The 23,212-nt window shown below is 39.1% G+C and overlaps 1 protein-coding gene across 6 annotated transcripts in view; it reads right to left on the bottom strand.

The window, feature by feature from the left end:
* Window positions 1–23,212, bottom strand: part of NCOA2 (nuclear receptor coactivator 2) — a 193,084-nt gene that overhangs the window by 88,908 nt on the left and 80,964 nt on the right. Inside the window, exon 1 of one of the 6 annotated variants that reach the window (XM_054818102.1) lies at window positions 4,591–4,612. The exons of the other annotated variants lie outside the window; for them this stretch is intronic. The gene's annotated coding sequence lies outside the window, so the exon portion shown is untranslated. Of the gene's footprint in view, window positions 1–4,590; window positions 4,613–23,212 lie in introns of those variants that run through there. 6 annotated transcript variants of the gene reach the window in all.

The following is a 23,212-nucleotide window of genomic DNA, read 5'->3' as shown; positions in this document are numbered from 1 at the left end:
AGATGTTATGGGAGAGACCAGATGGGGTTTGGCCCCTATTCCTATCCTGTTATTTGCATGAGCAGGTAGTTCCCCTCAGCAGGTGCTTCCTGCTGATACTGGTACCCATGCCAGTATCATCCATTTATAATGGAGCAGCAGTGTAAGAGCTGGGAAGAGAAAAAAATTTATTACTCTTTTCTTATTAAAGTTGAAGAACAACCAATTTAATACACGCTTTTGTTGTATGCATAAAAGATTATACTTGTATCATGTCCCAACGTGCCAAATTACAGTTTTGTTCTTACTACAGATGTGTATTAGATGTATGTTAAACTCTTGGCAAAGGCATTGAGAGTAGTAACGACACACATTGTTACTAACCACAAAAATCAAAACTAATAGAATCAATTATGTCAGAGTCACACACAAGTGTCTCGCAAACACTTATGAAGTATGATTAACTTGATAAAAACTAAATGTCCATAGTAGCCTGTACACCCTAATCAAATACATTCTTAATACATCCATGAGTTTAATAACTGATTTGTGAACGTGAATAAGAATTACTAATGATTTCAAATTTCATGTTGGTCTTCATTCATACTTTTCTATTTGCCTTAGTAAAATACTGCAATCAGCAATAACAAAAGAAGATGAAAGTTTAATTGCCACTTTAAAGCATTTAAAAGGAAAACACAACTCATAAAGATCTTGTTGCTTTAGTTAGTCAACTGCCAAGGAATAAAATCTTGTGGACACAAGCTTTGTACCCACAAGTGTGCGTGTATACACACCCACATACACACTATGTAAGAATACAGGCTATGACCAAATAAAAAAATGGAATGGCTGTATGAGCCAAATGAAAGAGATATTTAGTGAGCGACTAGTCTGTCATGGAAACCAATAGCAGATGCCTCAGGAAAAAGTACAAGGCAGCTGCACAATGATCCTTCCCCTGATACCTCCCCTCTCTGTCTCTCACAATCAGTGGTTCAAGCTTAGCTGTGGTGCTGCTGTCCCTCCTCCTCCCTCTGAACCTATCTTCAGTTGTGCTTAATTCCTTCTTAAATCCATATATACCTTTGGCCTCCACAACACTTCCAGGCAACACCCCATAAGCTTTACCGCAGCTCCCTTAACAGCAGAAATGACATTCTGGAAAACAGAAGAGTTCTAAGGGGATGTTATGACTCAACTGAAATAAATCAGAATTTTATCACTGACTTCACCGAAGCTTCGATTTTCCTCCCAGTCCTCCTACTTTCCAGTCTACTAGAGGAAGATGTCAAACTGTTATTTCGCTCTTTTGTAGGACATAAATCACTCCGTGGGCCTGACACAACTATGGCTGTATCTTGCAGCACAAGGAAAACAAGGTTACTCTACTGTTAAAGCTGAACGTTCATTATCAGCCATTTTATTCTCCTTGTAAAAATAAACTGAAATTAATTTGTGTTAATAATGAAACCATTTATGGTAAAGAAGAATCACAAGTGCTAAGAAAGAATTAGTGTGTATTCCAAGCATTTTTAATTTGGGACTATAATGAAATATAATTACTGAAGAGGGGAAAAAACATCCACTACATTCATAGAAGGAGTTGACCAGAAGCCTGAAAGTAAAAAATAACATACATTTAAAAGCAGTTGGAGTGAATACCTGGAAAAACTTCAGGAAAACCAACAAAAATAATTTTATTACCATGCAGTTCTAAGAGAAGTTTCTTCGCGAGAATCTTTGTCAGATGATTGCTCAATCACAACAGCCTATGCTATCGGGAAAGGAAAATCAGAGCACTGCAGTATCCTGATGAAGTTTGTTTGGGGGCAGCGTGCATAGGAGAAAATGAAATGGGAACAGCAAAGAGGAGATTCAGGTACAACACACACTGCAAATTAAGTGCATTTATCATAAACTTTCGGTTTGATTCTTCATTTAGGATTTTCATCAAATTCCTGTGATCTTCCTTACGCTCTGCATCCTCACATCCCTGCCAGTCCTTCCCAGTACAACTCCAGCTACCAGGCAAACTACCCACAGGGTCAGCCACAGACTCCCGGGTACCGCGAGTAGCCCATTTCTGAAAGACACAGGCTTTCAAATCTTACCCCTCACCTTCAGAGACTAAAGCTTTACCTGCTAATAATAATTTTTAGTCCAGTTCAGGCATCCTTCTAGGCCTGCCACAGCTGAGCATAAGCAAGTAAGAAAAGCAAACGAGGAATGCAGGCAATAAGATGACTCCATCGGGATTTTCTCGCAGGTACAGTGATTATCAACTTATAAACAGTCTTCTCCTTCACTCAGCTCAGACATCTTGGCTTGTACATCCAGTCCTCACTCCTTAACTCAGCTTTCTTATTACAGTTATGGGGCTATTCTACAGTAGTGCACTAACAAATTTATACCATTTATTAGTGAAGTAGATTCTGAGAATCAAGTTGGTTTTCACACCTTTCCTCATTTTTTCCCTGTTACTACGCTATATAAATAAAATGGCACCACAAAATACCACCAGTCAGTTGACTTCCTAATGGCATCTGTCATTAAATACTGTGCTAAGAACTCCGGAGTGAAATGAAATATTTCACAGTACTCCTCTAGCTCAGACTTTCCAAGAAGGGGTTTTTTTCTTACAACTTGGTATATTTTGCACCGCAGTCATGTCTTCCCTCCTTCCTTGCACATTACCACACATTACCAGTGTAACCTTGTTGACTACAGTAGCATACAGAATTTTGAAGAGTGGGCAAACAAAATTAGTCTGATCAAAGATAGTGCTTGAAGTTTTAGATAAGCTACATACCATACTTCCATAAGAAATTGCTTATGAAAGAAAACACACCAACTCGAGTTTTGTGAGAACACTGAGCCACCTGAAGAACACAGTCTACACAAAAGGTTGATTTTGTTCAAATTTTCCCCCTTAATACATCCTAAAAGACATCAGGAGAATCAAAATGACTGTGCAAGCAACAAAAATCTATTTTCCTACAAAACATAGATGCCAACATTTCAGTAAGCAGTACTCGGCCCCCACTATCTTGTTAGATCTTCCGTAATGAAATAAAGGAAGAAAACACAAGAAGCAGAGAGGAAGTTTCATTGTTCTTGTGGCTTCGACATTTGGTGTGGCGAACGTGACAGGCTCTCAAGCCTCTACCCAACGGCACCGCCTGCCCCAGGCATCTGTATCAAATGTAGGTATACTGCAGTTAAAATAATCAAACCGAGACAAAAGAGAACAAGCAAATAAATAGCACTAACTTGTTTATGTTTCTGGCTCTGCCCTCACCGTATGAAATAAAGTCTCTTCAAACACATACTACATTAATTTGAAAAACAATAATATTTTCCTTCCCCCTCCTATCTCAAAGTAGCATGAGTTTTTCAAAGTCCTAAATAAAATAAACTAAGGCATTTCCTGTATGTATTTAGTTAATTATTAAACGGATTCTAAGCATGATAGTCACCACCACTATTTCAATATGTATCCCGGAAAACACACTTTTAGCTAACTGCCAGTGCACTGCAGTAACAAGCAGTTACACGCGTCTTTGCAATCCTGCCCTTAACTTTGAAGACAAAATTCTAGAGAAGTGATGATCAGCACTCACAGGCAAATCCAAACACTTAATTTTATCTTTTTTTTTTTTTTTTTTGCGGTCTAGGATTAGTATTAGTGCTGTGAGGTAAAAAGCAATGCTGGGCTTAATGCTGTGTACGACAGGAAAATAAAACCAACAAGCTTGCAAGAACTTCCCGAGCAGGGGAGACAGCATACTATCCTCACTATAAGTAACCATCTATAACCTTTTTCAGGAAATGTTATTATTTAATTAATCTGCAATATTAAATGTTGCCCTCCCAAGGTTAAAAGAAAGGTAAATACTGCCAAGATATTTAATGACATCAGCATGCATAACCATGAGATAAATACAAGGTCTGAAGATTAACTGAATGTCATTCTGTTTACAGAATCACATACTTGCAAAGAAAGAAAACTATTAAGATTAGAGAAAGTTATATAACAACTACGAATGTTTCAGTGTGTTTTGTCTACTTAAGCTCTTGGTCAGAAAGAGAAAGCTTTACTGCAAAAATGTCTCAATCTGACTTACTCTGTACTTTTTCACGTGCATAGAAATTACTGAATACTGAATAGTAATTACTGCAATGAAAAAGACACTCTCTGGCTCCACCTCCTCTTGACAGTGGGAAAATATAGATGGGTTTGTGTATTATTCTGCATGCCAGAAAACTTGCTTACAAAAATATTTCCTGTGCACTGACTAAGATATATTTAGCCTCATAAACCCATAAAACTGTCACAGGCAACCACAAGTACACCTGTAGCCATTAAAAAGGGGGGAAACTACAGACACCAGAGAATCAAATTTACATTATTTCTTTGTACTTGTTATTTAGAAACATTATCTTTAAACTCTCCTGCTCAAAAAGAAATTAGCTCTTCCTCCCACTCCCTACAAGCGACACCCCCTCGCCTCCCCCCAACATCCAGACACCTATGATGCACACACGGGAGCACACATACGTGCAAAAAGAGAGCGCTGACAATGAAGTCACGGCACTTCAGAAACACACCTTGTCGTCTTCCAGCCTTTGCAGTTGAAGGCAGATCTCACTAGTTTTTCTGCGTCTTCAGATCAAGATGTAGATAAATTCCCCATCCATCACACTGGCTTTTTATTAAAAGCAGGAGGGGGAAAAAAAAAAAGGAGAAAAAAAAAAAAAAAGGAGGCAATTACCAGTAAATTTACAGCCTTAAAAATATCAGCTCTCCATTATCCCAAACCAGTGTTATGTCTTGATGTAAACCAAAGCACATGCTGAGTGAGGACGTGCGCACACAGCAGCTTATCATCTCTGTCATCTGCTTCTAATGACAGCTGACAAACTGGCCACGCTAATCCTTCCCTAACTGCTGATCAGAGAGATCCCCCTTTGACAATCCAGCATGGTGGAGTACTCGAAAATTCCTCCTGCTTCTGTTCTGTTGCTGCTCTAAAAAGCAGTTTCCTTTTCATTGAGATAATAGCCTTTTCTGCAGTCACGTGGCGCCCGGGCTACATTAGCAGAGCTTGATGATAATAGACAGAGTAACTCCCCTCCCTCCCTTCTGCTGATTTTAAGGGTACGACTCCAGGAGAAACCCAAACCTGGCACACTTGAAATTATTTTGCATCTTCCTCTATCAAAAAGCAAATTGTGCTCTCGGTGGAGAAGAGGAATACGTGCGCTCTTTCTACTTCTTGCACCAAAACTAATTAATGAATAAATTTTTAGGCAGCGCCTTTGTCAGGGCACACACACTGGTCATAAACATGTCATCTGAGACTAAACTGAATATTAAACATGCTTAATACTGAATATCTGGCATGCTAGAATTACTCTTTTTTCCCTAGAGTACTTTAATTTTTTTGCCTGTAATTTTAGTTCTGCTGCAATAAATACTCTTCTCTCGGCAACATCCTATGGTTCAACTCCTCCCTGCACCCAACTCTCCTGCAAATACAAAAAGCCACAAATAACAAATGATTTGCGCTACAACTTCCAGCGTGAGCGATTCCTTTTTTTAAAGTAACATCATTTATCTTGCTTTAACTCAGTACCCTGACAACGCTACCTTAAGCATTTTTTAAATACACTGCCCAGTGGGGAAACCTACTTAAGCTTCAGCTTCAGAGCTCCCATCCCTCGTGATAGAGTGCCAAGCCCCGGGCGGGTTTGCACCTCACCGTTCAGAAGGTTTCCTGCTTGTAAACGGCAAAGCATACATGCCAACACACTGCTCTGTCCTACCTTCACTGAAGCATTTCACAGACTGAAAGCAGAACAAACCTTTCCTCTTCTGCACCGGCACGCCGTTCCCCTGTCACCTTGGCACAGAGCATAAAGACTTCCAATTCATTCCGCCTCCCCCCGGTCTGTCCACCTCTGACAGCGCTGGAGAGCACGGACCCGTCCAGCCTTTCACCTGCCATTTCAGCGTTGGGGTTTCTAAACTGTTTAAGAAAGTTGTGGACGAAGCATATTAAAAAGTAATTTTCAAGCCCACAAAACAACTTTTGCAGCTTTGTACCTACTCTTTTCCAGTCTGAATTGGGAAAAAGAATTATCTCCTTTTCTTCTACTTCCATCTTTTCCCATTACACAAGATAATTCTCCTTAAAGACAAGATTGATCATAAGCTTACAGTTTCTCCAGAAACTGAAAAGGTTAGTGTTAGAGGCTGTGGTTATACTTATATGAAAACAAGGTGGAAATTTTGAGGAAATAGCGGCTATCCCGTATACACCGTATTTGCCGACGTTGCCCCGTCACCTTTTCTGTTTACTCCTCTCCGTAGGGACAGCCTTACCCGGGGAAGTGGCCCTGCCCGAGGCGCGGGGGATCCCTGCTCCAAGGCTACCATCAAAGCCGAGGCCCCAGCCTTTCTGCAGCAGAAGAGCTGGAAATGGAACGGGGCCCCTCCTGCAGCACATGAATCCTTTTTTCTACTCGTCCCTTTTCCACGCTTTAGACATAATCTGTGAGAAAGATCCTAAATCCACTAAGAAATAATCTGGTGCCATAAGGAGACTATACAATACACTATATTCAGCAGAAAAACATATAAACACATACACTAAATTGAATATTACTATTTTTTTGCCAGTTCCTTCTAAGTATGTCCTTCCATTTCAAAGTGCCACACTATATAGGATAAGCAAAATGAACATTATTTGAAGCTACATATAACTTTCAGCCCAACAGGACTATAACAGCTTTGCAATCTTTATTTTATTAAAGCAAATCACCACTCGCATTTTCTATATTCATTCCTTAGCTGAAGGAAGGTGCATCAAGCATACTGGTTAAATTGGAAAATGATACAAATGTGAGGAAAACTGTGAAGAGTACAGACAGCATCTCTGATATCCAAGAAAATATATTAATAGACAAGCACCAGAAGGAAAATGAGCTTTCACAAGGACACACACACAAAATACTTCACTTGTGAAGTACAAATCTAAGGAAAACATAATAAATGGGAACATACCATTCAGATACCATAGCTAGAACTGTACTGCTGATATTTACAGAACTCATAAGATGAGAAATTCAAAGAACACAATATGGTGAGCACAAACACAATAATCACAGCGTTAGGGAAGGAATTATGTGTAAATAAAAAGGAGGTAACAGAAAAGGGTTGTTGTAGCAATAAAATACGAACTGAAGACTGAAAGGAGTGAAAGTATATGGATGTTGTTAAAAAGATTGCTTAGAGAAGAACAAAGTACAGATAAAGCGAATGGAGAAGAGGGAGAATACCACTGGAGTGCACAGACTGATTCTAGACAAAAAGGGAAAGAAGAAATGAGTGAAAAAATATTCCTGTTAGAAAACACCAGTCTGAATATAAACAAGGAAACAGGCAACTGCAAAGGAGGAAAGGCTTTTTGGTTTTATCAGGCAGCAAATACATGCTTCCAATGGAAACGACAGAATTGTTGCTTCCTTTTAAATAGAGCTTCAAAGAAATCATACACATAATTTGGGGATGAGCAGGTGACCTTCAAAACTAGTTCTGGCGCTACAGATTTTTTCACATTAGGGTAAGACAAACATCTTACACAGCAGAAGATGTTTGTCTAAGTTTTCTCGGAGAAATATATTTCATTAATACTTCATTTTGTTTGCCCAACCACAGGTGGCTTTGCAGTAGACACAGAGCAGCTGTACCTTCACTAAAACATTTACAATTTGTTTTAACACGATCAAGTAATTGAAATTGATAAACAGAAAACTGCTTTCATTGCATACGTTTCACAGTTCTCTTGAGTTTGTGTTTTCTTTTTGTGCCTTTATTTTCTCTTAAGAAAGAGTGAATCGGGCAGAAATGAGGACATACCATGACACAATTTGGCGTGGTTTGCCCTTCTTCTAACATACCCGCACCCAAGGCAAGGACTGGTAAAGCAATCCCAAAACATCTTTTCAGTCTTTTTAGTCCCAAAACCGTGATTTTTTTAGTCCTTTCTCTCACCCTCTAGACCATATCAAGGAGGATCCAATTCCACCTCCATAACCCCAATTCGGAGTACCCAAAGGGGTACCGTAATTGCCAGCTATAGTGACAGCTCTTGTTTACCCTGCAGAACGGTAAGACACTTCAAAATGTGTTTGAAAGATTCCAAAGCTGACTCACTAGGCTTTGTTCAAGGCAAGAGGCCACTGACTTTCAGGAAAGCTGACTAGGCAGCATGAAGTACTGCTTGTGAGAAAGACTGGAAGGACAAAGCCCCCCACCCGCACAGAGAACGACAAGCAGAAACTACTCAGACTGACTTCCAAGAAACACAATCAGTGTACTACTGCTCAGGTCAGGAACAAAGACAGTGCAATGATTTTTCACGTGTTACATTTCAATAAATGTAGAAGCAAGCATACAGCTTTCAAATATTAGGTCAATTTTTTTAAATTCCTCTATCTGAACACTAAGAAAAATGTTAGGGTTTTCAAATCAAAACTGGAAACTTGTTGACTTATGTGTCAACGATATGAACGATATGAACATTTTACTCCTAATCCATCACTACCTGAAAACTAAATAGATTTTTCTTTTTCCTTTTACCAGCTGAGAAAAAATAAATAGGAACCTGTAAATAAATCTAGTTTTTCTGACCTTTGCATCTCCTCTTGAGGGACACAAGAATCGTATCAAATGTACTTCCACTGGAATTTGGAGCAGTTGGCATTTCTCACAGTCAGTCTCTGTATTAACAGTACTTATACCTACAGTGCTAGGTACCTCGCGACTTCTGTCCATAGGAGGGCAATGAAAAGACATTCCCCTCCTCTCTCAACCTCTCAGATACTACTGTTGACTTCTCTTTGTAGTAGGAAAATGCCCATGCTTCTGGAACGCAGCTTACCAAGGCTCTCATAACTTCCTAAGCATGCACCCAGCCACCCACTCGGAGTATTCTGCGTGCAGGTTTCTGCAATATCTAACTGGAGAATTCAATACTGTGCTGTGTGCTATATAAAGCGATTAAGTTCTGTATGGGCATGTCCATTGACAATTGTGGTTTGCTTTTTTTTTTTTTTTAAATACAAATTTGATGACTACGGTTAACTGAGATTTTTGAGTAATGATTGGTTGGGTTTTCTTTTTTTTTAAATTTCTACTGCTTCACTCCCTTACCTTTAATTAAGAAGGCATATAAGAGAAGAAAAAGGGGTTCTTTCAGTGCGATCTGGAAACAGTGTGCTCCTGGGTCAGCTCTTTCTCCTCTTGGAAACTAAAAAAGGGTCAGACTCCCTGCTCAGTCTCTTCCTCGGGGTGCTTGCTGGTGCTCTCTGTGGGTTATACACAGCGAGGTGATCTCTGGTGGCCTCAACCCACAGAGAGACAAGTTCAAGACAGCGGATTGCTTCCATCCGTGCTGACGGCACATGAGAGGAACTCAGCACAGGAAGTTGAGCAAGCAGAGAAAACCAGAACCAGAATGGAAATACTACAGCACAGAAATAAACACTGTATTAACACAATACGTTACATAAATGTAGTAACATCTAGTGCTATCATCCATTTTTAACAGAAGGTAGCTAAATTATGGAGAGTCCAGGAGTTTATTTTTTTTTTAAAAACAAATTACTTTTAGCTTTACACAATGTGCCTTTCAGTGAATATATTTTTAAAATCAGCTCAAACTATTTTATGTCATCCCAGAACAGAAGTACTTATATGGAAAAAGACTTCTGCTAATAAAAGGTTCTTGAAACCTGCGGACCAACAGCTGGCAAGATTCAATGGCCGAGATTTAAATTAGAAAAAAGTATGAATTAGATAAAAGTCAGACTAGAAAATGTTTATTATTAATAGTGGAACAAAATCATACTAATTCACCCAAGGATAAGGTAGGTTTTCTTTCATGTAGTCTCAGCTAAAAACAAACGTATTTCTAAATGACATCATATGACTCAATCAAAGTAGAGGACTAAGGAAGAAATAATTTGGTGAAATTTCATGGTCTCTGATGACCAGGCAGGGCAGCACAGTGTAACACTCCATCTGGCCGTAACAGCAACGCTGCGTGAACTCAGCAAGATTTGATACATTGCCTGTGGTTTTCCCTGAAACAGAAAGTTGCTGTTGTGTTTAATGCAAGTGGGACCTCTACCTTTAGTTCGGGATACAGCAAATTACTCTGCCATACCTGGTGATGAATACGTGGGTCTCTGCGCCTAGACCCCTCTCCAAAGAGAAAGTTAAACATTTCCCAGTAAGTCATAAAAGTCTCATGTCTTGTCTATGTCCAGTAGTTGTCTTCTAACTGCTCATGGCTTGCAGACATTGCATTTGAAAAGCCAGTTCACGTGAGCAGCAAGGAGGAAACACATAGAGACTGGATCTTGCAGACCCTGAAATTCTGGGCTTTCACATCCCTCCAGGAGACCTCGCTGAAGAAGGAGACACTACTGATTACAACTAGCTTCACATGGGAGAAACTGAAACAAAGGGACAGCTGCTCTTTACAAATCTGAGAATAAATAATAAGCTAATTTAATGCTGCATCATCCACTCTAGCTAAATCCTACAATCACGTCAAACAGCACTAAGTCAGAGTAAATGCTGAATGTAAACAATGATGAGCAGTAAACACTGAGGACTGACCTCTTGCCTTAACTATTAGGAATTTAGTGCTCATAAAGGAGGTTCATGCCCCAAATTTTGGTTATTATCAAACATCCAGAATATCAGTGGATGATATGAGGTACAGAAGAGAAACTAAAGAAAGTTAGCTTTTCTGTTAGGAGTTTTAAAGTGTTCTGGTGATAATTTCTATCAGTGTCAGACAGAATCATGAAAAAAAACCCTGTTTAACTGAGCCCAAGCACAACTACTTCTGAAAACTACATGGGCTGTCACAGATAACACTATTTGATGAGAAAACCAAGAGCCAGAGACTGCAGTCTACCAAGTAAAACAAAAATGAAAGGAAAAGTAGCAGCAGCTAGAATTAATTTGATTTACAATAAAATAATTAAATACTCTGATATATTTAAGTCTATGGTAAGAGAGGAAACCTGTCAGGACTTAGGTCTATTGCTAACTCTTAAGAGAAAAGTTCAACACACTGAATTCCAAACCAGAAATTTATTTTCCAACTTCATTTTTTTCTAGGTTTTCCCTAAAATGAACTGCAAAGTAGGTGCCTATGTATGACTGAAGGGAAAGGCTGAGAAACAGCATACAGCTCAATCATTTTAATCTGAAATATTTAGAACATACAGAAAAACTTGTCCCATCCAGACAACTCTTACACACACATATTGATGTTTCACTGTACATCAATATGAAAAGTTAAAGTAAGTCAGTTGCAATCTTTGAAAACAGATGGCAGGCACATTACAACTGCTTCCAACTGCAAATAGCGGGGCTGACAGACCTTTCCTCAATGTAAAATTAGTGGCCCCTACCATGTTTACACATTCTAAATTTTCCACAAAAGCAATTTCAAAAGCATTACCTTACTCTAACAAAAATTTCAACACTGTGGACAGTAAATTATATTTTCTTAAAGATTGTGCTTGAGCATGTTGTTCTGAAGCACAAGATGATACATGGTCAGTTAAACGGGGAGAAAAGTCAAGTTTGGAAGAATACACAGCTATTTCATTGCTTTGCTTTTGGCAAAGAGACTCCCGTCTTTATCTTTCAAACACATGGCTGGTGTGACTCTTGCATCTTGAAACTGCAGTACTCCACGGTTCACAGAGCTATTTCTTAAAACCCATAGCAAATCACTCTTAATACAAGATTTTTACAAATTGCTTGTCCCAAGCTCTTAAGAACACACATTTTCTAAACTTCAAGTTAATAAGGTAATAATAAATAACATTGTATAAGACATTTACCTTGAGTGAAGAGGGTATCCTTCTGAGAAGAGATCAGCCAAGCCCCTGAAATTAACTGTCCTTTCTCCTGTGCAACTTCTTTCCCAAAACAACAGAGAAAAGAGGCAGGGCACGCAACACATCAAGACAAAAAGACCTCATGGAGAACATTTTGCTGGCAGTTTTAACAGCAGTATGGCAAAAGAAGACAGAGATGATCTGTGAAATAATCTGGATGTAAAGTCATATACGGCTTTCAAAAGTCAGAAATTCAACCACAAGCCAACAGACAACCAAAGCAACCGTGAGAGAACTGATGTGCTCTGTGCTTCCAAACTATGCCTCCAGCCGAGAAGCAAGATGCCCCATGGGGCCGCCTTCAACAAAAAGTGTACGGCCACTGCTGTTGTCCAAGGGCAATCCAGCCAGCCTCACTTGCTCAGGAACATTTCAAGATCATCTTGCGGTTTTGTTCTGACGTACATCTGTATCAACTGATTTACAGATGATGCTGTGGTCCTAATTTTGACTGATAAGGCCATGTAGAGTCCTGGACACGTGAAGGTTGATTTTCTCTTTATCGCATATGACGGGAGTTGTGGATTTGGGATACTGTTGTTTTGGAACACCTCCCCAGACACTCTGATAGCGGCTCAGATTTTGGAAATTGCTTCTAACTTAGCTCAGCAGAGCCAAGGTTCAGGGACAGTCACGCTTGTTCTCCCAGACAACAGCCTAATAGGGGTGGATACAATAAAATGTAAGTGAACTAAGGCCATTAATTAAAATTAAAAGGGAGTTTTGCTGTCAAACTGGAGTGATTCTCTTGATAAGCAGGTTTGATGCTGCATGTGTTTGCTGATGTTACTGTCAAAGAAAGTTAAGGTATTAGGGAGCAGCTAAAGGGTTTGGTTTGTTTTTTTTTTTACTTGAAAGGCCTTTGAAAAAGAAACTTTTTCAGTTTTTTAATCTTACATGGCAGTGGGTGCAACACACAGTGGTGACCGTCCAGAAATGTACGGCTTTACAGATCAGCAGACAAAGATATCTAAAGTAAAAGAGATTATAAAAAACATGGAAAGAAGCCAATAAGGAATGGCAAATCTATGTCCCTATTAGCCAAGAGAGATGCAATTTCTGAAATTACCTGCTGTCTGGAGACTTTGGATTTAACACAATTCTGAATATGCAAGCTGTACACACTATATATAGGTACATACTAGTTGGCACTGAGAAGGGGTACACGTGAGAACACTTTTTGAGAGGAGGAACAAGGGAGAGCCTCCAGTGGAAGTAATGAGTGATGCATTGGGAATTAAGTAACAGGGTCAATTAAAATGCTTCAATTTTAGAAAACCAGGCAATATGAGATTACAGCTCCTGGCTGCAATGTTGTTGCTCTCTACTAAAGCAGGGTTTAAAACCCCCAAACTTCTGTGGTGGCAATATTATTTTACAAGTTTAAATATTTCATAATACAAGGGGGAAACACAGCAAAGGGAATATTAAGCTGAGTATACCCCTTTATAACACTAACATTGGTATTTGCAATGAAGATTACTAAGAAGGATAAGGAGAAAGAAGAGAAAGTGAGGAAGTAGCCATTTAGGTTTTAGGTACTTGAGAAACTTCCATGACACAGGATCCTGGCAATCTTTAATGCATCACACTCACTTAATTTCTATGTTATATGTAAATTTATATAGATGAATTACCTTTATTAATATATAGCCTGCAGTACCTCAAAGTCAGAGCAGTGCAGTGGGCAAGTAAGAAAAATGAGACTAGCAAAGTCCTCAAACTCTACAGCTGTGAAGAAGGCTAGATTAAAGTATCAAATAAATACAAAGAACAAGCAAAACGATGCCTAAAGCATAATGGAAAAGAACCAACATGGAAGGCAACATGAAGGGAAATATTTTCGAGCAGATGGCTCCTTTTAACCAGACAATTTACTACGGCCTAAAAGTAGTCTTCTAAACCAACTGTATTATACGTGTAGAAGTAATTTTTCTTTGAAGAATTTTCTCAAAAATCTCTTACTTGGGCATAGCACTGCTTCCCTTCTCCACTATGATTTTCCTTCTAGTAACACCTCCCCAGTCTTTTCAACTGGATGTGGCTTCAGCTGTAAAACTGCACTTCATCCAACAGTGCAGGAGAGAACCAAAGTTATCCAGGACTCTGTTATCCCCAGGGGAGTTTTAAAATCTATGCAAGAACCCTCTTGCCTCTATTGTATTAGAAAGTCTGGGCCTATCCCAAATAGTTACAGGCTCTTTTGGATTTAGGTGGATACAATTCTGACCTAATATTTGGACTGGGATTAAAGGCCAAAGACTTTAAGTTTATGCTAATGTCATGGATCTCAATGCTAGATAATTCTGCATTAAGACCATTCCTTAAACTCTTTCAGAGGCCAAAACTGATACAGAGAAACCCAATTATTAAAGCAGCCTATCTCAGCAGCAACTTGTATACTAGTTCTTCAAAATCTGTGCTAGCTGCCTACTGATTTCCCAGTACAGTTGAAGATGTTCACATTGAAGTATAAACCCCTAACTGGCTTGCAACATGCCTATTCTTGCTTCCCACATATTTTATATCTATCTCTACCTATATACATATATATATACACATCTTATCTCGAATAACGCATACCTAAATTATTAAAATCAATAATATAAATAGTAAGCAGAGAACACCACTTTTTTCCCCTTCTATACTTCGATGACAAGTAGGGCCTACAACAAACCCTAGGAAACATACCAAAAGAAAAATCAGTTTCTTTCAAAGCATACTGCTGGCATTTCAAATATCAGGAAATGGATAATGGCTATGAGTATTAGTAATCACCTGGAAGTCAAGTGATCTGTTACCCTGTAGTAACCCTACCACAATTCTGATGCCATGAAATTCTAATTTCCTTACTTCAAAACCCAATCTTCCCCCCATCTCTGACTATTTTTTCTAATCTTCTCATATTCATTCTTTATTTTTTAAATGTTTATTATTTTGAAAACTGCATTTGCACTTGTCAGAGGAAGCTGGGTATTAACACTTGAAAGCAATTCCTTGAAGATACCACGGTTTCAATATTATCACATACTCATCCACATAAAGATTATATTAGATTTCATACGACGAATACTTCTTCTCTAAGTAGAGCTGTGAAGGTATGACTTCTGTTCTCAGGGGAAAAAGGAACAGACAAGATTTCTATAACTCTACAGTCTGCATGCTGTGCATGTCATGTAGCAATAAATAATTCATATTTTGACCTTATGGGATACCTTTTACTCATGGATTTCAAAGAGCTTTTGCAAAGGTGGATATATGTTTTATTATCTGCAGTTTATAGATCTTGGGATGAACAGAGAAATAAAATGACCTATTCAAGGTCATTCAGTAAGCCAGGTGTATTTAAGTGGGTAATACCAGGCATACTGCCTTTTTAACTCAGGTTTCAACTTACAGTGACACTACGAAAACAGTCAGATACCACCTTGAACTTCAATGATACCCATGAGAAAGCATGATGGATATTAGCTTTCTTACAAATATAGAAGTCCACACATATTCAGGGGGGAAAAGGAGAAAAAATTACTAACTCTAGGAATGTGTCACCAGGACAGTACAGAAATGCCCCAGAATCATCTTGTGCAAACCTCCTGGAAAGGGCACGGGCTCCACGGGCAGAGCTGTTGGGGTCTGCTGAACAGGGATCAACAAAGCTGTCCTCTTCCACACTGAGAATTTCTTGGTCACCGTATCAGATACCAGACTGCACTTGAAGAAAGTAGCAGTAGTTGTCGTATACTATTATATGAATTGTACAGAGAGGTACTTTAGCAGATTATTTTCTGATATTGATTTTATGACACCTTGTGAACAGTTTTTGTGGTTTAACCCCAGCCAGCAGCTAAGCCTCACGCAGCCGCTCGCTCACACCCCCTCGGTGGGATGCGGGGGGAGAATCAGAGGAGTGAAAGTGAGAAAATTTGTGGGTTGAGATAAAGACAGTTTAATAGGTAAAGCAAAAGCCACGTACGCAAGCAAAGCAAACCAAGGAATTCACTCACCACTTCCCATCCCTTCATTCACCACGTCCCCCGCTTCCTTCTTCTTCCCCCAGCTTTATATGCTGAGCATGATGTCATGTGGTATGGAATATCCCTTTGGTCAGTTGGGGTCAACTGTCCCGGCTGTGTCCCCTCCCAACTTCTTGTGCACCCCCAGCCTACTGGCTGGTGGGGTGAGAAGCAGAAGAGGCCTTGGCTCTGTGTAAGCACTGCTCAGCAGTAATGAAAACATCCCTGTGTTATCAACGCTGTTTTCAGCACAAATCCAAAACACAGCCCCATACTGGCTACTGTGAAGAACATTAACTCTATCCCAGCCAAAACCAGCACAACAGTCCAAACAGAAAATAATTCATTTTAGAAAGACTGATCCTACTTACAGCAACATTACCAAAAGAAAGTACACTACTAGGACTTAAGTTATATAAAACAGAACTGAGGCACATTTAAAATTTTAGGAAATCTAAGATAGTCTTTTATATTTTCATGAGCTAAAAGGTGATGTTTGCCCTGCTGTTAATATTTCACTTTAACTTCTGAAAAATACTTTAAATAAAAAATAAAGGTGCAAAAAGCTTTCTATAGAAAACTGTTTAATTGCAACCCCAACCTGATACATAAATGTGAGAATATTTATGAGAATGTACCACTGTGGGAAGACAGTTTATTTGTTAGTTAACACCACAGCCATAATGCTTTCAATTAAATACTTAGTCTTGCAGTTCTCTGAACTGTCTTATCTAACATTAAGTCCAAGGCTCCATTCACGTCCTTAACTGTAAAGATTATGTGTAAATGCTTTCCTGGAGTAAGATCAGAATGTTCTTTACTTTTCAGGACAGAGTCCTTATGTTGTCTCAAACTGCTGAGGACTCAGAAGCATACACCATGCATAAATGACTTGTTCAGCTGCCCTCTGAAGTGCAGCAGAAGGGCCCAAGGTCCTTAGGTGTTAGCCAAGAAAGATAACAAAGAAATAAGCCTTGGGTTGTTTCTTTGTTTTGCTTGTGTTTGTTTCTTTTTCTTTTTCCCCAAAGAAAGAACATACTATAATCTGCCACAGAGGGAGCTTACTCTGTTCAAATAACATGATGTTTAAACAAACCAAAGATTTGTATTTTACAGGGGGGAAAAATTATCACCACTGTTATCACCACTGGCTTATAACAATTGGTAGTAAAACACTTATTTCACAAAAGGTCAGCACTTCAAAGCTAGATTTAACTAACACTACCATTGGAATGTTTCCTTTACAGAAAACAAGCTTTTTTAAAAAAGAAAAAAAAAAAATCACAAACCACACACGCTCCTTATTCTGCATGTACTAAAATGAGGTAAACCCAAAACCTGGCTATCGACAAACCGAAGTATCATTGTGAAAAATAAAACCAAACCAAAGCAGCCTGATTTTTGTCTATGTGATCAGAATGAAATGGATTTAAAAGACATACAGCATGCACTAAGAAAAGACAGATTTGCCAGAATTTTCCTGGGATTAATTAAAGGGGAAACATTTTAAATCCCTCCCTTCTTCCCAAGCCTCTCCAAGCTGAATTTACTCCATCTAGGTAACAAATGCAAAGTAGGCAGGGAGGCATGTGCTATTTTCCAATCAAGTCATTCGCAGCAGAGCAATCTGGTTTAGAGAAGAGAATTTTTTAAGCTTTCAAAATATAAAATTATTCGGACGACCGAATGAAATATATTCCTCTGTGCAAATGGAGTCCTTCAGACAGTAAACTGAAATGTGCTTATGTCATCAAAAAATTCCTGCACAGGATTTACAAGAAGCCATCTAGAGTCTTGATATTTATGCCCGACTGCAAGAATATTTTAATGTAATGGAGAGCTAAGTAATGCTTCTTGGTGGAGTTCAGTCTCCAATTCCCCTACAGCTGCCGTGTAAACAGGAATATCAGCATCAAGGACTGGGATGAACACAAGCCACCATGCGAAAGGAGCTGGACAATTATGATTACCACACACAGCACACATTTCACCATAATTTGCCCCATACCTTCTCCGTATTTAAGCTCCTCACCTTTTTTTTTCACTACTACTTTCACCACCGGTGCTTAAGTAGAAATTATTATAAGCTTATTAGCTGTAAGTGGTCACGTCTACAAACACGGGAAGGGCTGGTGCTTGGTGCAATCAGCTTTCACTAATCTGCACCCTACCAGTGCTCCCACTGCGTCTCGGGATTGACTGTCAGGAGGTCAAAACCGTCCCCTGAGCCAACGGGGGACACAAAAATCATGTTCCTGTCTCCTCGTCTTCTGCTAAAGGCCGGTATCAATCTAATTCCCACATCTATGGAAAACAAACATGTCTATATACTCCCCCCCCGCCCAAGGTATTTGTTATGTCACGTACATTGTGCAAAGCCAGTGATCTCCACAGCTTGTGTGGGGAGTTGTTTGAAGAGAAACTCTCTCTCAGAAGATCACACACCTTGGGAGTGGGGATCTTCTGAGTTCCTATCTCACTTACAAATGAAGAGAGTCACGTTCAACACTTTCTTGCAATAAATATTTCACCTTAATTTTGGTGCTTTATGTAAAAAAAAAAAGGTCTACATCTGCACCTTGTGTCCTATTCCACTAGAAAATTAAATTTATCAGGAAAAACACTGCTTTTAGCTAGATCTGTATGGGCAAATTACTACTTTTATTCTCCAGTTACACGGCCAGCACTTAGCTTGTTGAGCAGCATGCAAATAACTATGTGCTATACTATATACTATAACTATAATCTATGTATTAATTTATTTGTAACGATTATACAATGGTTTAACAACAAGTTAAAAACATCTCAATATCCAGAATATTCCTGTGATAATAATTCACTTGAAGTAATCTAAATATTTCTGGTATAGTGGTGGCGGTGCTCTCTTGCCACACTGATTTCAAACCCTAGTTAGACCAGGTAAATACGGACACAGGTGAGCAAGGCTTCAATACGGGACAACGAGGAAAGATTCCACCAGGTTTGGAAAGTTGTCTTCTGGGAGCAGAAAAAAGCCCACCATGCCATGTATTTGTATGCAAGATGCAGTCTAAGAAATTATAGCTTTTGTCAGTTACTCTTTCAGCGCACATACAAAGGAAAACTGAATTAGATATTTAGATAACACTGAAAGGAAACTAAGCTTACACATATTGCACACAGGCGTTTCACCTACTTACCAAAGGGTAGATAAGAACTTTTTGTGCGACTCATAATGGAAACCTTCGTACTTAGCTTTGAGTGATACTAGAAAAGTCAATTTAACTATTTTATTGCCGGCAACGATTAGGAAATATGAGCATCTCTGTTACACTGTGGCAAGAAATAATGATCACAATTTAAAAGAGGAAAATGCAGGCACTGTAAAGCATGTGTCACTGGTAGTGTATACTACATACTACATATATATAGCAAATACTAGAAAGAGAGAGAGAAAGTGAATATAGTATATTAATGTTTAATATATCCCTCAGTCTGGTCGACGTGCTAACATGCTTTACATTTTATAGAAGCATATAGCGTATTTATTAAGTAGAAGTAATTGTTGGAGATACTTCAGTTACTGGAATACAAAACTAGTTAGTCTATTATTTACAAAATAGCTGTGAAAAGCACACGTCCTTCAATTAGATTTCTATTTTAATGAATGAAATATGGGAATAATGCCATAATATTTCAATAATGTTCCAATAATAACATTTCAGTAATAACATTTCAATACCTTTTTGTACTTCAGAAAGAACATGAAAGAACATAAATAGATAAAATCGCTTCCTTTCTTGAGTATGAAACCCATCTCTTTAGTTCATTTTCCTTTCTACTTCATATATTAAGAACTTTTTGCTCTACCCAGTTGCTTCTAGTTTTTGCATCTCCCAAGTACAACAAACGCAGAATACCTACGTGAAGTTGATTCTTACGAGGCAGAAAGCCGGCAATAACTGCCCCTTGTTTTCAGGTGGAATAGCATGCCATGCCACACAAGTCATTAACACCACAGATACAACCGCCTCCCGCTGAAGAATTACACCTCTACCTTTAGATCAAGATGACTCAATAAGGTTTTACCGAGGTAACTCTGCCAACGCACCCTCTCTGGCGGAGGCGGCTGTACCCCCGCAGCCCAGCCTCGGCAGGGAGCACGGGCAGCACCCTGGCTCACGAGCCGCCTCTGAAGAGCTTGGGGCTTCAACAGGTCCAGGCAAATTTCGAGTGCGGCTCAAACCTGGATATCTGAAGGCTGCTCATGGGGAATGCATGGGTGGTATTTTTAAATTACTTAAAGTTTATTTTGGTGGTGGGGTTTTTTGTTTGGGTTTTTTTTGGTGTGAGGGGGGTTAGAAAACTGTAGAAGGAATTAGTCTATGACAGCGTGTGCTGTTTGGCATTTGAGAAGAGCAGTTTTCATTTCACTGTATTTTAACAACCAGAAAAGTTTTGAAATCTTGTGTGACCCGATCAAACTCATGTGGTAGCAGTCACTGAGCCGTTTAAGTGCCTTAAAGCTTTCATCAGCAGCTCTTTGCTGCAGGTACAGGCATGGCTAAAATGAATACAATTTGTCTCCAAAAAGAAATGGAATTAAACCCAGCAGTCTATGTACAGTGCAAGCTTCAGCATGATTTAAGAAGGAAAAAACCTCAACCAACTACCCTTCATTTTATCAATATTTGAAAATTCTCCCTTCCTCCAAAAAGCATTTTTCAGTATCTTCTTTAGCTTATTACCATATGCTTGCAATTTCTACTCTCCGTAGAAGTCATTCTGGAAAACCAAAGGAAAATTTTTGTGAACCACAGATATAATAAAATAACCCCCTCCCTGAAATGGTCTAAAAGCTTGGATTGCTTCTGCTCCACCTCCCCACATCTGGCACATGCATCAGATTACAAGCCAGAAGGCAAAGCGAAGAGACGGAAAGGGAGATAGTGGCTGGATCACAACTAGAAGGAAGCATGCCTTCTAGAATTCAGACTTTTTTTCCCAAATGCCGATATGTCAAAGCATAATAAATAAAACCAAACACGGGAGAAGTCCACACACGTGCATGGACAGACACACAAACACTGCTTCCTCCCCCCCCCCCCCCCGCCCCCGCTTCAATCAGTTCCCCGAAAGGCAGTGAATTACATGAAATATGACTTCAGAACTACCACTCTGTGCCAAAAGTGCAACTGGGCTTCTGATTTTGTTAACCGACAAATTTCACAGGAAAATGACAATCATTCATCTCTAATTCACAAGACTCTCTCACTTTTTCTAATTTGTGAAGTATTTCATCGGTACAAACAAAACTGAAAGCCACTGAATTATCTAAATGCTCCAGTATCGTCAAATAAATACAGTTTATCAATTGGTCTTTTTGCTGTTTCAGTTCTGCAAACATAAAACTCATCAACCAGGAAGACATCCACATCTACGCAAGGATGTAAGGAGCTGATTGAGAATGTACTTTCCCAGATCCTTCTCTGAAGCCACATTCCCCTCGTCCCTTCAACCCCACATCAGCAGCACAACAGCATAAAACTTTCACTGAGTCTTTCAAGCTTAGCAATAAATCTGCTGCAGTCTGAATTATCAAAATTGTTCAGACCGTTCAAATGATTTTTTTGTTCCAAATGGACTTGGCACACTGGTCAGGAACTCGTCGAGTCAAACACGAGCAACAAAAGTGGAATTCTTCTTGCTAAGCTAATTGATGGTCCTACAAAAACGAAACACGCAACTGCATATTCAAAACTTTCAAAGACGTACTGTATTACAGTTACGGAGAGCCTTCCCCCCTGTGCCTGGTGTAATATGATCGTAATTGCTGTGAAAGGGCGAGAGACCGACTATATGTTAAATCCTGCCATCTGTAGGTGCTTTACACAGTTCCATTTGCTGCTGCCGGGTCAAAAGTTTACCCTATTTTCGCTTGTTCATAACCAATCACACACGTCTCTGCTATGTGTAATCTTTGACCCACTCTCAAAGCAATTTTTGTATTATACCGTCATATGATTACACTGAAAAAACCCACGCATTTTATTAAGAATACACTTCTTGTTGGTTAGCTTAATTATTATTATTATTTCCATATTCAGTAAGTGTACTGTACCGACCTTGTTCCTCCCAGTTAACTCCCTTGGAGCACAACCATAGTGCCGTGAATTCTCCCCGCAAAATGCTCCAGCATTTCTGGCTAGTTGCAATCCAGACCCACATGCAAAACAGGGCTGCAAAGCATTCATGGGACCTGTCGTTTTAAAAGTAGGGGGAAGTAACTGCTCAGTTTGTCCTAGTAGGGAGATTAAAATTAAAGTTCACAGTGAAAACAAAAATTCTCTTTGAAAATTAGGACTGTCATAAGAATATCCCTACACATTTACCTTAAAAATTACACATGCAAAAATATATTGCATGGAAACATTTATGCTACCGATAGTATTATTATTATTAAAATATCTAAGGAACAAGCAGTCCCATGAACAACAGAATTAATTAAGCCTCATCTCCCACAGATTTACACCTCCTGGTTTGTTGACTTTGGTCTCTAGAAAGGTGAAAGCTGTGAAGGAAGCTTTTCCCACAGTTGAGACATTTGTTTAAAGTCTCTCTTTTCCCATCACTAGCGTTCCCAGGCAACTAATAAGAATATTTCATGCTGTAACCTTTCTCTCTGTCAGGGCACCTTTAGGTGCTTTCACCTATACTCAGCTACTTCTTTTCACAAAACTTGTGGGATCTGAATTTTGAGACCTCCACTGTACCAAAAAATGTGATCGAAATCACCAATAGGTTCAAAAGGTACTGGGGGGAGATGACGGCATGTGTATGCATGTACACAAACACCCAGTGTGACCTCATGAGCCCAGTGTGACCTCATTTCTATAGGAACTGAGCCTAAAATAAAAGAGGAATATTTGACCTTATTATAATTTCACAGAAAGTTAATTTAGATGGACCAAACTAAACAGCTGGCTGTACTAACAGATCACCTCTAAAAGTAGTACCACAATGTTTAAATCATTCTCACAGATTTTGCTAGACAGTTTTCAGATGAAAAAAGACACACGAGGCCCCATTTATCTTCTAATAGGAAATATAGATAAATAGATACATTTCCACAGACATGTATTTTATGTGTGATATGAATTGTGATGATTTGTGATCCTTTAATTTTTTTTAAACTATCATTTACGCAAGTGTGTTTTGTCTCCTGGGATATAAACACAAGTCAGCAC

The sequence above is a fragment of the Grus americana genome, chromosome 2 (genome assembly GCF_028858705.1).
Source record: "Grus americana isolate bGruAme1 chromosome 2, bGruAme1.mat, whole genome shotgun sequence".
In the NCBI taxonomy this organism is placed as follows: Eukaryota; Metazoa; Chordata; class Aves; order Gruiformes; family Gruidae; genus Grus; species Grus americana.
Note: the sequence above shows the minus strand (reverse complement) of the source record. Positions and strands in the feature narration are given on the sequence as shown.